We start from the raw sequence: 12,625 nt of genomic DNA, 5'->3' as shown, positions 1-12,625 counted from the left end.
AATGGAATGTGCTGAATGTCTATAATTTTGTTCAGATGACTGCAGAACCTCGAAAAGCTGTTGCTACTATCGATGTATAACATACTATTATTAGTCTTTTTATATAAATATAAATATATATACCTATATATATATAAATTGAATTTTGAGAAACTTTAATGGTGTGCCACCTTTGGAAAAAGTTATCCCAATTTACTGTGTTGCGTTGGCATTGTACAGAAATGGACAGCCATAGTGGTATAGAAATGTTAATTTATTATTATTTTTATTTTTTTTCCATGTGTACAGGGGTAACACATCGTACTAAATATGTAAGGTCATATCTACGTGGGTTTGATTACAGAAACTAATAAAGTATTCTCTAAATAATGAAAAAAATAATAAGATAAGACTATAAGAGCAAGAAGCAATTTAAATATGTTAAGGGACCATTTTCATCTTCAGAATTAAGGATTATTTTCATCTTACATCATTGCCTTTTCTCTTTTACTTTCCTTTTTAGTTTTATTTTAGGATTCCCTATTTTTAATGTTCATACAGAGATTTCTTTAACTGAAATACAGAATAGTTTATTTGGTGCGAAAAGCTATAATAGTACACAGGATCCTAATGAGATAATTAACAATGTGAAATAGGAAGTAAAGGGCTAAAGGTGTAGGGAAAGTGGGAACGGTGGGGGAAAGGTAATAAGGGAGAGGAAAAAAAATATGAGAAACTGAAAAAATGGAAATAAAGTGCTTGTAAATGGGGAGGGGAGGAGGGGGTGAAGGGAGGGCAGGAACAAGGGGAAAAAATGAGAATCAAGACCTATTATGTAAAGGTACAGAATCCCAATGATGAATCTAACTGTATTGTATACCTAGATTGTACCAATAAACTCAATAAAGAAAAAACAAAACAAACCCAGAGCCTTATGCATGCTAGGCAAGTACTCTGCCACGGATTCACTGAGCCACATCCCCAATATGGAAAGTGTTTTCTTTCTTGCACAATAATATGTTGCAGATCAGTCTTCATTTCTCTTGCAATAAACATGGGCTTAGCTATTCTCTAGAATACTAGCTTGTATTAATGAGCAATATTATTTAGAAAAAGTCAACAAGCACGATTCTTAAACTCATAGACACAGTTTCCTCTCTAAAATAAGGCCTGTAATATTATTTTAGGCCCTCAAGTTTATAAACTATGTAATCTATATCTATATAAATTTATCACTGTGCATGATGGCACAAGCCTGCAATCCCAGATATTCAAGAGGCTGAGGTAGTTGGATTGCTCCAATCTCAGAGTTGTAGGCTGATGTGTGCTGTGCACATCAGGTGATCACACTAAATTTGACATCGGGGAGCAAGGAACACCAGATTACCTAAGGAGAGGTTAACTGGCTCAGGTCAGAAATGTATTAATTAGATAACATATAAATTATTCTACTAGTTTCTTTATCCAAAGCTTGGCATGGATTATAACACATCACAGAGATTTAACTCAATTAGAGTAGAAATCAATTACTTGGTGTGTGTAAGGTCCATACTGGGGGAAAAAAACAAATAAGCCCACTGATCCCATGAAACTAAAGAATGAACTACAATTTAATTAAATTAGCATTCATTATGAGACTTTTTATTTTTAGTTTTGTATTTGTCAGATTTGGGTATTAAGATCATGCTGTCTCATAAAATGAGTTGATAAGTGCTCTCTTTTACCCTATGCTTTTAAAGAATTTATGGAAGATCATGCTACTTATTCTTCAAAATTATCTGAGCCTGGAGTTTTACAGTGCAAAGACTTTATAGTTATAGTTATAGATCTAGATGTAAGACTATTTTGTCTACTTATATGTTAATTTTTTCAGTAATTTGTCCTTTTCACCTAAATTTCCAAATATATTAACATACTGGTATTCAGAATATCCTGGTACCTTCATGTGAGATCTATAATGATGCCTCCTTCTTTATTTTTGGTAAAAGTAGTTTGTACCTTGTCTTTCTTTTCCTGGCAGTTCTTACTAGGAATTTATCAGTCTCAAAAATCAAAGAATGTGCTTGAAGTTTCATTTTTCTAAATGTACTTATATTCTATTTCTTCATTAACTTCTAGTTTTAATGTTATATTTCCATCTTCTATGAGCTTATTGTTTTTTCATTAATTTCTAGTTTTAACATTTTTTTTTTTTCTTGGTACCTAGGATCAAATTTGGGACCTTGCACTTGCAAGGCAGGTGGCATCCCTGAGCTAAATCCCTGGCCCAACCTTTACTATTTCTATCTTCCAATGTCCATGAAGTTATCCTGCCATTATTTTTACAATGTCTTAAAACAGATTTTTAGGTCATTGTTTTTTGGGGAATTCTTCTCTTGTAATATATCCATGTAAAGCTCCAAATTTCAACCTGAACACCTTATCCCACAATTAGTTGCTTTTCATGATAGGGATTGGACCTAGAGCCTTGATCATGGTAAACATATGTTCTACCACTGAGCTTCAACCCCAGCCCCTACAATTTTTTTTGTTTTCTTTTGTTCTGTTTGAGACAGGGTCTCAGTATGTAGTTCAGGCTGGCCTTAAACTTTCTATCATTACGTAGTCCAGGCTGGCATCAAAATCACAGCAATCCTCCTACCTCAGCCTCCCAAGTGCTGAGATTACAAGTGTGTGCCACCACACCCGGCTAACCCCTACAAGTTTTGTTATATCTTTTTGTTGTTGTTATAGATACCATTTAACTGAAAATAATTCTAATTTCCAATATAGTTTGTGCTTTGACTCAAGGATATTTTAGAACTCTATTGTTTAGCACTAGGAATGTAAATTAGTGAAAGAATGCATGCCTAGCATATGAGAGGCCCTGGGTTTGACCACTAGCACTGTATATGGCATAATTTTCAAAGGTATACATATTGTTACACCTTTACAGTGGGTCTCATATGGCTCTTAAACTCTTTCCTGTATTCTCCATCCTCATTTCTCTGTTCAGGTCTCTTCTTCTAAATTACTTCTGAACAAAACAGCCAAGATAAAATACAGAATATTTGAATCTCACTTTTTTTTATTTAACAAAATATCCTAGAAATTAATTTAATGTTACAGCCTGTGTTTAAAAAATGTGGGGATTTATCACAGTTTAGTCAATCATTCCCTCTTAAAAGACATATGAATATTTCCAATCTTCTGCTACTAAAAATATGATAGTAATAAATAGAATAAATCATTCTGAATATTCTCATTAAATTTTATTTTACAAATAGAATTGGTCTTTAAAACGTTAACTGTATATAGCATACAGGTAACTAATGCCAAATCCTTTCCACAAAATGGTATCATTTTGCATGCCTACAAGTAGGACATGAGAAAGCCAACTTTCCCCATGGCAACAGTTGAAAACTCATGAGTTTCAATTAGATAAGAAATTATGTACTACTGTACTTTTAATTCTTACCTCTTATATAATGAGTAACATTGAGTATTTCTTTAGTCCTTGGCTTAAAAGCATTTTGCTTTTTAAAGAAAAATCTGTTCACATCTCTGGTTCTTTTTCCCATAGGGTTATGGTGAACATTGAAATATCTTTTCAGAAACTATAAATTTACTATAGATAGTAATTGTTTCTATATATACAATACAAATATTCTCAGCTGTCATTTTTTTTACTTTGCTTAATGCATATTCCAGTTTTTTTCCATTTTTTTGTTCAGTAATCAACTGTAAGAAGATATATTACAGAAAAGTTCGTTCAAAAAGTAATGAAAAAGCTAAAGGGCAGGGTGCTCTGCCTAACATGGGTAAGGCCCTGGGTTGCATCCCTAGGAAACAAACAAATAAAACAAAGAAATAAAAGGATGCCTAAAGCAAATTTTAAAAATTAACAAAATGCAGAATCTTTGTGAGAAAAAATTTTAACACTCCAAAAAGTAGCAGAAGTAGATTTGAATAAATGTAAAATCATACCTCATCAAGAGTGATCCAACATAATAAAGATATTAAATCTACTAAAGTTAATTCAAGTTAATGCTAAAATACAAATTAAAGATAAGTATGTAAGCAAGGCAGACAAATTCTACAAAAGACTAGATTTTGCCATTATTAAAACATACTAGATAACTATCATAATTAAATGAATATGGATGGTATGCATATATGAATAGGTAGACCAGCAAAGGAGATTAAATGCCCCAAAATTAAGCCAAGTATAGATTTAGAAATTTTGTATGCACTAAAGATGTTAGAGGAAATGGACTTTTAATAACTATATAGCCATTTGGGAAAATAGATATTTAGAGCCATATCTAAACACAATACATAAGCATAAACGCCAAGTGGACCTGAGATCTAAATGTAGTATGAAATGATGCAACAAATGAAAGAAGTCATATATTAATTTTGTTTTCCTTTCCTTTCCTCCCTTTTCTTTCCTTTCCTCCTTCTTCCTGTCCTTCTTTCCTCCCTCCCTTCCTTTTCTTCTTTCTCTCCTGTACTACCTTCTTTCCTTTTCTTGCTAGGGATGAAACCTGAGATTTCATGTACAGTAGGGAATGCTCTATCATGGAGCCTCTATTCATTTCTTATTAACTTAGGTGCTGGAGAATATTTTATGAATAGCATGCAAAATCCACATATGCTAAAATAAAAAAACTGATAAATTTGATATATAAAAATAAAAAATTTTGCATAGCAAAAAACACCATAAGTCTGAAAAAAAGTGACAAACAGGGAAAAAAATAATTTTCAACCTATACTACAGACAAAAGGCTAATATTTCTAACTTATTAAACAAGGAAAAAAAAGTGGGCCAGGGATCTAGCCCAATGGTTCTGCGACCTGCCTTGTAAGCGCAAGGATTCGAGTTCAATCCCTGGTACCAAAACTAACAAACAAAATGTGTTTAAAAAAATAAACAAGGAATAAAGATCAAAACCAATAAAAAGCAGATAAGTCATTAATAGATGATTTAGAAAAATGACACGAAATATACATAAAAATGTGTTCAATTTTACTTTCACAAGACAAATGTAAATTAAAATGACACTACTTCTCAACTGTCAGTCCAATAAACTCTCAAAAACTTGATAGTATGTTCTGTGTTAGTTTGGCTGGGGAAAACAGGAATTTACTACTTGCTGGTAGGAATATAGAGAATAATTTTTCATATGTAAAGTACATAGGTATTTATCCCTTTTTGTTTTGTTTTAGGGCTTTTTATTTTGAGGCAGGTTCTTGATATATAGTGGAGAATGGCCTTGAGCTTTGGATATTCCTTCCCTCAGTGTCCTGAGTGCTGAATTTATAGGCATGTGCCACCATGTCCAACTCTGATTACTCCTATTTCTAGAGTTCACCATGAAGATATATCTCCAAAAGTATAAAAATGTTTATGTACCAGGTCATACATTGTTATTATATAGAATATGATACAGAACTGGAAAAAATGTAAATGTTCATACATTAGTTAGCAAAAGGATGGAATACCCATACTCTGAACATCATACATTATGAAGCTGTAAAAAAAAAAAAAAAAGATGAAAATGACTATGAACATATAAGGAGGGATTTCAGGGACTTATTAGGAAAAAATTTTTTTATAAGGCACATAAACATAGGTGTGTCAAACTCATTTATTCTTTAGAATATTTCTATTGATTAATTTTTAATTTTATGAGTTTTATTAAATAATGAGTGCTTAACAGAAAAAAAGATGAAAATAAAGCACTGCATTTTTAATATTTATAAAAAAGCATCAAAATTTTCAACATTGGTTTTTGGTGTTACTAAGTCTAAAAAAGAACATCAAAAATAAAAACCTACATAAACTATAATGAAAACATCAATAGCACACTACAAAAAATAATCTTTACTTCAATTATCACACCTAAGGCAGTCACACATGACAAAAGCATGCTTCATACACATGCATCGCTTCCATTGATAGCATATGTTTTGGTCTCGTGGCCTTTCTACAGGACACACTTGACATCTTGCTGGTCTTGCTGTTTTTTCAAGAGGTTCCTATTATACAATATGTAGCTAACAGGAACATAAAATATCAATGAAATATTAAATTCTTAATATGTATTGCATATTTAGAATAAACATCACATTCAGCTGTTTGTTTGCTTACAAAACCTAAAAGATAACATCAGAAATAAAAACTTATGTGAACTACAATAAATATACCAAAAGAATTCTACAATAAAAATAATCTTTGCTTCATTTGTCACACCAAGGCAGTCTTCACATATGAAAATTGCATGTTCCGTACACAAGTGTCACTTACACTGAGAGAACATATGTTTTGTTTTCCTGGCCTTTCCTGTAGGGCAGTTGATATCTTTTTGGTTTTACTGTCATCACAGTAGGTCATTGGGATGTGGCATCTGTCTGTTCATCTGAGTCACCAGCTCACCAGTATGCTCCACAATTTTTTTGTTTAGTTCCTTGTGCAGAAACATTTTGTTTTTCCTTTGCTGTAAATGCTATCTTATGAGTCCTAGTCCTAATCTTCTAAGAAAAGTTCTCTGTGGTATTTTGAACTTGTTATTTTCTTTATAAAGTATCAAACTATATATGCCATTCATGTTTAGGACTGAGTAAAACACAACCATTGCCTAATGCTTTGTGCTGCAAGTGACATTATAATTGCTACATAACTCATGGAGAACATCTACTCTGCCTTTGGTTTTGTTGTAGAAAGTTCCCATCTCAGGCTTTCAGTTTGTTGAGGTTCCCCTATTGATATTTCCAACATGGTTGCAATGTTGACATTAGCATTATCAGTTAGTTTTTCTTTGCCATATAAGAGGTCAATATAAATCTTTCTGAAATGCAAAGAGTGTACTATATGACTCTGTTTTGAGACTGCAACAATTGGAATTTCTGCTTCATTCCTGTGTATAGTTCCTATGCTGGTCAAATTGTGCTCTGTTAGCAAATGTAAGATTGATTGGAAACTGGTAAACCAATTGTTGAATGTCACATTCTAATTAGTTTGGGAGATAAGAGCAACAAGTTTGTTTATACCATCATTCAATTTATTACTCTATGAATAAGGACCTGGTAGCTGAGTTCCACGATAAATTTCTAATTTGAAAGTATAATAAGTCTCTGCATCTATAAAGACATACATTTTTATGCCATATTTTGACGTTTTTTTTTAGGGGGGGGCAGTCCCTGAAGCTATAGCAGCCATGAAATGGTGCAAAATGTTCAATAGTCATGTATTTGGATGGTGCATGAACTGCTTGGCAATTATTCACAAGTCTACCAGTTTATCAGTTTTCTTTCTTGGCAGGTGATTTGTCATCAAGCCTCAGACAATTGTGAAAGAAAGCAAATCTCCTTGGTGTCATTGTTATTCTACAAATCTTAAGCCCATACCCACTGCTTTTTTTAAGAAGTCCTTTACATTCCTGCAATTACCATGAGAATGCCCTGCTAAGTACAGTAAACATATGAATGATGCTTTCAGTTCAACTAGTGAGGTGTCATAATAAATACATTTCTGAGGATGGCCATTTGTGTATACAGAATGTTTTACTTGTATATCAACCTTTGTGTATATTGTAGTCAAGGTCTGTGAGAGAACAGATTTAATACAGGACACATAATTTACAAGATTATTTTATAATATTAACCCAAAAAGTCAAATGCAAAGGACTGCAAGAGATCTGTCTACACAATAGAGACCCAAAGAATCCAGCAGAGGGCCTGGATCCCAGGGTGATGTCCTCCAAAGTTCAGCTGACGGCCTAGAGCCCAAGGCAATGTCTTCCACGAGTCCAGCCGTGAAGCTTTTTTTTTGAGTCCAGGTCTCACTAGGTTGCCCCTGCACTTGCAGTCAGTCTCCTGAATAGCTGGCATTTATGTACCTGGGCCTGTTTCTAAGTCCTTATTTTAAACTGGGACGGTGCACCCCTGTAACACAGGACGGAGGCTGAGGCAGGAAGACTGCTGAATTTCCGGCCATCCTGGCCACACAGTGAGTTCAAGGCCAGCCTGAACTACATAGCAAGACCATGTCCCCAAAAAACAAACAAACAAACAAAACCAGGAGCTGTTAGGAGTAACTTCATCCTGTTCTGCTACCTACAGAGGCTGGACTGGGACTGGACCTCATTCCCTGGGATGGCCTCCAGAGAGCATTCAACCTGCCCTCAGCAAGACAAAACACAAGCCAGGGAGCTGGTTAGAGCAGGGTTTCTTTTTATTCCTTGTTGGTTTAAAATGGCTAATCAGAATAAAAAATAAATGGGCCTCTGTCTTCCCTATGTGGGGGTTGGAACCCAGTGTCCTCTCTACCCAGCACCATACTGAGTGGACAGCGGGAGGGGCCCAGGCCTGCCGTCCTTCTGTCTATTCCGTTTTTGGCATTTGATTAAAAATATTGCATTTTGGAAAAAAAATGGCAATGTCTGATGCAAGTCTGTATCAAGGCTCTGCACTAGGAAGACCCAAAAACCAGGAAGCTAGTGTGTGCTAGCAGGGTGAAGGATTTGTACACCTGGCTCAGGATCTCCACTGAAACTAGGAAGCGACACTCAAGGTGAAGACCAGAGTTCTGCTGAAAAGAACAGCAGCCATCTCTGGTAACAGTGAGGACCTGAGCTCTTCTGAAGACAAGAACAGCTGAGTTGGTATCAGGAAAACCAGCTGTGGCAAGCTTCTCCAGGAAAATCAACAGCATACAATATTCTCCAGTTCTCCTTGTATACCACTAGCAACAATTCTCAGGTGGGTCTTCCACATCCAGAACCACACTCAGTTCAGCTGGGTGTTCCATGTTCACTATAAATTTTTCCCCAGAATATCTGGTAGCATTTCATCTGTCACAATTTCCAATATTGAATAGCAGTGCTGGAATTCTGTCCAACAGATTTCACCCCTGCCAAGATCCTCACTATATTTTCGGACCTAGTTCTAACACTGGATCATTCCATTTGCTTGTGTGACCATTTGCAACATTTCAACTAGTCAAATCTGCATTCACATTGCTGTTTTGTCATCTGAATCAAGTAGGTCTGCATTCCTTGTGTCTGTATCAGTCGATTCTTGCTCCATTTCACTGTCACAAGAACTTTTGCTCATGTGGCCAACGTCAAACTAATCATTATCATCAACCAACCTCACCACTCTTCTGTTATGAAAACATGTATTTTCCCATAATAGATCATTTTCATCATCCATGCATGAGTAATCTGATGATTCACTTTTGACTTCCTCCAAAACTTACAAATCTGGTTTTTCATGTGCCATTGTACTCAATTGGGTTATTTCTACCAGAGAAATCAAAAGGAAAGAAAACTTTTTAAACAACAAATCCTAGGGCCAAGGATTTAGCTCAGTGGTTCAGCTGCCTGCTTCACAAGCGAAAGGTCCCGAGTTCAATTCCTATAACCCGCCCCCAAAAAATCCTAGGGGGGTGTGAGTATATTATATATACCCCATATGATACTCAGGTAAATGTAAGCAAAAATCTATTAGGCAGAGTATAATTTGGGTGAAAATCCCATTTTGACACTTTTGCACAGGTGAACACACTTTGCCAACATACCAAGCAGGTAAACACAAAGATTGCTTCCTGTATCCTTCAGAGAAGAGTACTGAGATTTATAGCTGGCTATTATTATGCTAAAGTAAACATTTACAGTAGAAAAGTAAGGGATGGGTTTTTTAAACCCAGTGTTTTTTGAAAGAAAATGTAAAAGAAAGGGCATATACTGTATTTAACAACTATCTTCCTTAAAAGAAGATAAGTGTCTAAATACACAGAAATGTACCTCTGCTTACTTCTTAAAAAGAAAAACAAAAATCATACCTGATATAGGAAACAGAAACTAGTGAACCTAGAGAGAAAACGAAGAGACAGAACACAACTTGGAAAAGGGAAGGGGACAATTTGCACTTTTTCCCCAGCTCCTGGCTCACAGCTCATGAGAAAGGAAGACTGAATCTATAGAGACAAAGTGAAAGCAGGGGGCTCCAGAGAGCTCTAGGGAGGAATGAAGCAGGAGAACTGACCAGTGGATGCTGCCAGATACAACAGCTAGTGAATGATTTCACTCAAAGCACCCACCATTTGCCCTGGAGACAGCACTCTATGGGGACACCATTTCAGGGAGGGGTAGTGACTGTTTGAACCTAGGACTCAGTGCAGTCATGAAATAGCCTCAACTCAGGGCTCACAGTGTTATGTTCCCACGATGACTGGGTGAAGGACAGCCACAGAAGACAGCTGTGGTCAGCAAGAGACCTCCCCTGAGGGGTTCAAACAAAGAAGTATAGGCCCCACCCTCACGGCTAGAGACCAGACATAGCCTGAATTACTCTGGATTTGAAAGTCACACAATTGGTGAATTCACCCTAATCCTACTACCTGTTTGTGCCTACATCCAGCCTGGATCTAGGGTTTGACATCCTTCTTCATCTACCAGTGTGAGCAAGGACATGTCGTGACTTTGACACTGCCCCAAAATTGTAAATCCCAGAAAAAAACCATACATTCAAAATCAGAGAAATTGCTTTTCTTTTTTTTTTCGTATTGGGGATTGAACTCAGGACCTTGCACGTGCAAGGCAGGTGGCGGAACCATGGAGCTAAATCTCGGCACTATTTTTTGTCATTGTTCTTCTGTTTTGTTTTAGGGGTTTTCCTTTGGTTTGTTTGTTTTTGTGATATATTCTTTGTTTTTAGTTTTTCTTTTTTCTCTTCTTTCCTTTCCTCATTTCTTTATTAATATTAAAGCTTAGGGAATTTTCCTTTATTCTTCTTCCTTGCTTCTGAACACTTTTTTCTTTATTTTTTCCTCCCTTTAATTTTTTTCTTATTTTTACACTTTAATTTCTTCCTTTTTGCCTTTTAAAAAATCTTTTTAAGACTTTTAGACTTAATTGACAAATTCAGTAGAGTAGTTTAGATATAAGGTCAACACTCAAGAGTCAATAGCCTTCTTTTACACAAATAACAGACTCACTGACAGAGAAATGAAGGAAATAATTCCTTTCATAATAGCATACCCCAAAAATGAAATATCTAAGAATTAATTTAATAAAGATAGCAAAAGACCTCTACACCAAAAACTATAGCACTCTGAAAAAAGAGATCGAAGAGGATATCACAAAATGGAAAGACATCCCTTGTTCCTGGGTAGAAAGAAATAACATAGTGAAAATTGCCATACTTCCAAAACTGCTACACAGATTCAATGCAATCCCAATTGAAATTCCAACAGTATCTTTCACAGAACTAGAGAAAACAATCCAAAAATTAATTTGGAAGCAGAAGAGACCTAGAATAGTCAAAGCCATTCTAGGCAACAGAGACATGGTAGGGGGTAATACAATTTTAAAACTATACTACAAAGCCAGTGTGATTAAAAAACAAAAACAATGTTGTACTGGCAAAGAAACAGAACCGAGGATCAGCAGAAAAAATCAGAAAATGCAGAAACACCTCCTGACATACTCAGCTACCTCACCTTTGACAAAAAGAGCCAACCATCCTCAGTGGAGTAAAGATAGGCTCTTCAATAAATTGTGTTGAAAAAACTGGATTTCAACCAGCAAAAGATTAAAACTAGACCCCTATCTTTCACCATGCACTAAACTAAAATAGAAGTGGATTAAAGATCTAAATAGAGGCCGCCATCGCTCAAGTGCCAGGAGGCCTGGGCCCTGATCCACCATGGGAAGGACAGCCATGTCTGCTCCTGACCCAGCTGCCATCGCTCAAGCACAGGGAAGGCCCCTGAACCACCATAAGAAACCCCCACCGCACTCTCAGACCTCCCGACTGTGCCAGTCTTTGGACCCACTCTGCAGAGGCAGAGGTGGTCATCAAGGGTATTTTTCTGAGTTCCCAACTTTGAACATCTTTAAAGAAAGGGCGTGGGAAACCTGTAATAGAACGTTGTGGAGTTCAACCATTCAGAAGGTTGGGGAACTCAATCTGGGCCTTGCAGCCCGAGGTCAGTCAGCGTCATGGGGTTCAGCCATCAGCTGAGATCAGGGGTATTGTAGCCTCGCTCTGTCTGAGCCATTAAATGGTAAATAAATTATACTGAAATTTTGTTCACTGCAGACATGTTCTGGACTGCTTCTTAATTTCAATTTAATTCAAATGATTTAAGGGTGATAGACTAGTGACTACCACCGGTGGTCAGTGTCAAAGTTGAGCCTGATCTTAATGTGTTGCTGATTGTATCAGTTGGGATTAAAGCATTGCGGTTGATTTGATGAGCTGTTTTCTCTGATGTTATGAAGATGAAAATGTCTGTGGGTCGTTAGAGACACAGAAGCTAGGGTGCAACTATATCAGGAAGATTTGGGTGATAATCCAGAGATTAAACCAAGGACAGTCCGACAACAAAAATTAAAATGAGAAAACACTTAAGCAAGACACAAAGACAGACTTCCAGTTCACCAATGGCAAACACTAGGGCAAATGAGGATGAAAAGGCCGATAGTGAACCACCAGGACGCCCTGAACTCAAAACACAGGAAGTAACAAAACAGATCAATCAGGCTCTAGAAAAATTCAAAACAGAAATAATTTCCCAGATAACCATAGAGATAGTGAGCAAAATGGAAGTTGTGATTTGAGACTCTAGAGCAGAAACTGACAAAAAAATAGATGAGCT

At 36.1% G+C, this 12,625-nt stretch overlaps 1 protein-coding gene across 11 annotated transcripts in view; it reads right to left on the bottom strand.

Annotated features, from left to right (window-relative positions):
• Baz2b (bromodomain adjacent to zinc finger domain 2B) overlaps window positions 1-12,625 on the bottom strand; it is a 354,073-nt gene that overhangs the window by 306,185 nt on the left and 35,263 nt on the right. The gene's annotated exons all lie outside the window — the stretch shown is intronic.

Source organism: Fukomys damarensis, unplaced genomic scaffold (assembly GCF_012274545.1).
Source record: "Fukomys damarensis isolate Sample0158 unplaced genomic scaffold, DMR_v1.0_HiC HiC_scaffold_26, whole genome shotgun sequence".
NCBI lineage: Eukaryota > Metazoa > Chordata > Mammalia > Rodentia > Bathyergidae > Fukomys > Fukomys damarensis.
The sequence above is the reverse complement of the archived record's forward strand: the minus strand, read 5'-3'. Positions and strand labels throughout refer to the sequence as shown.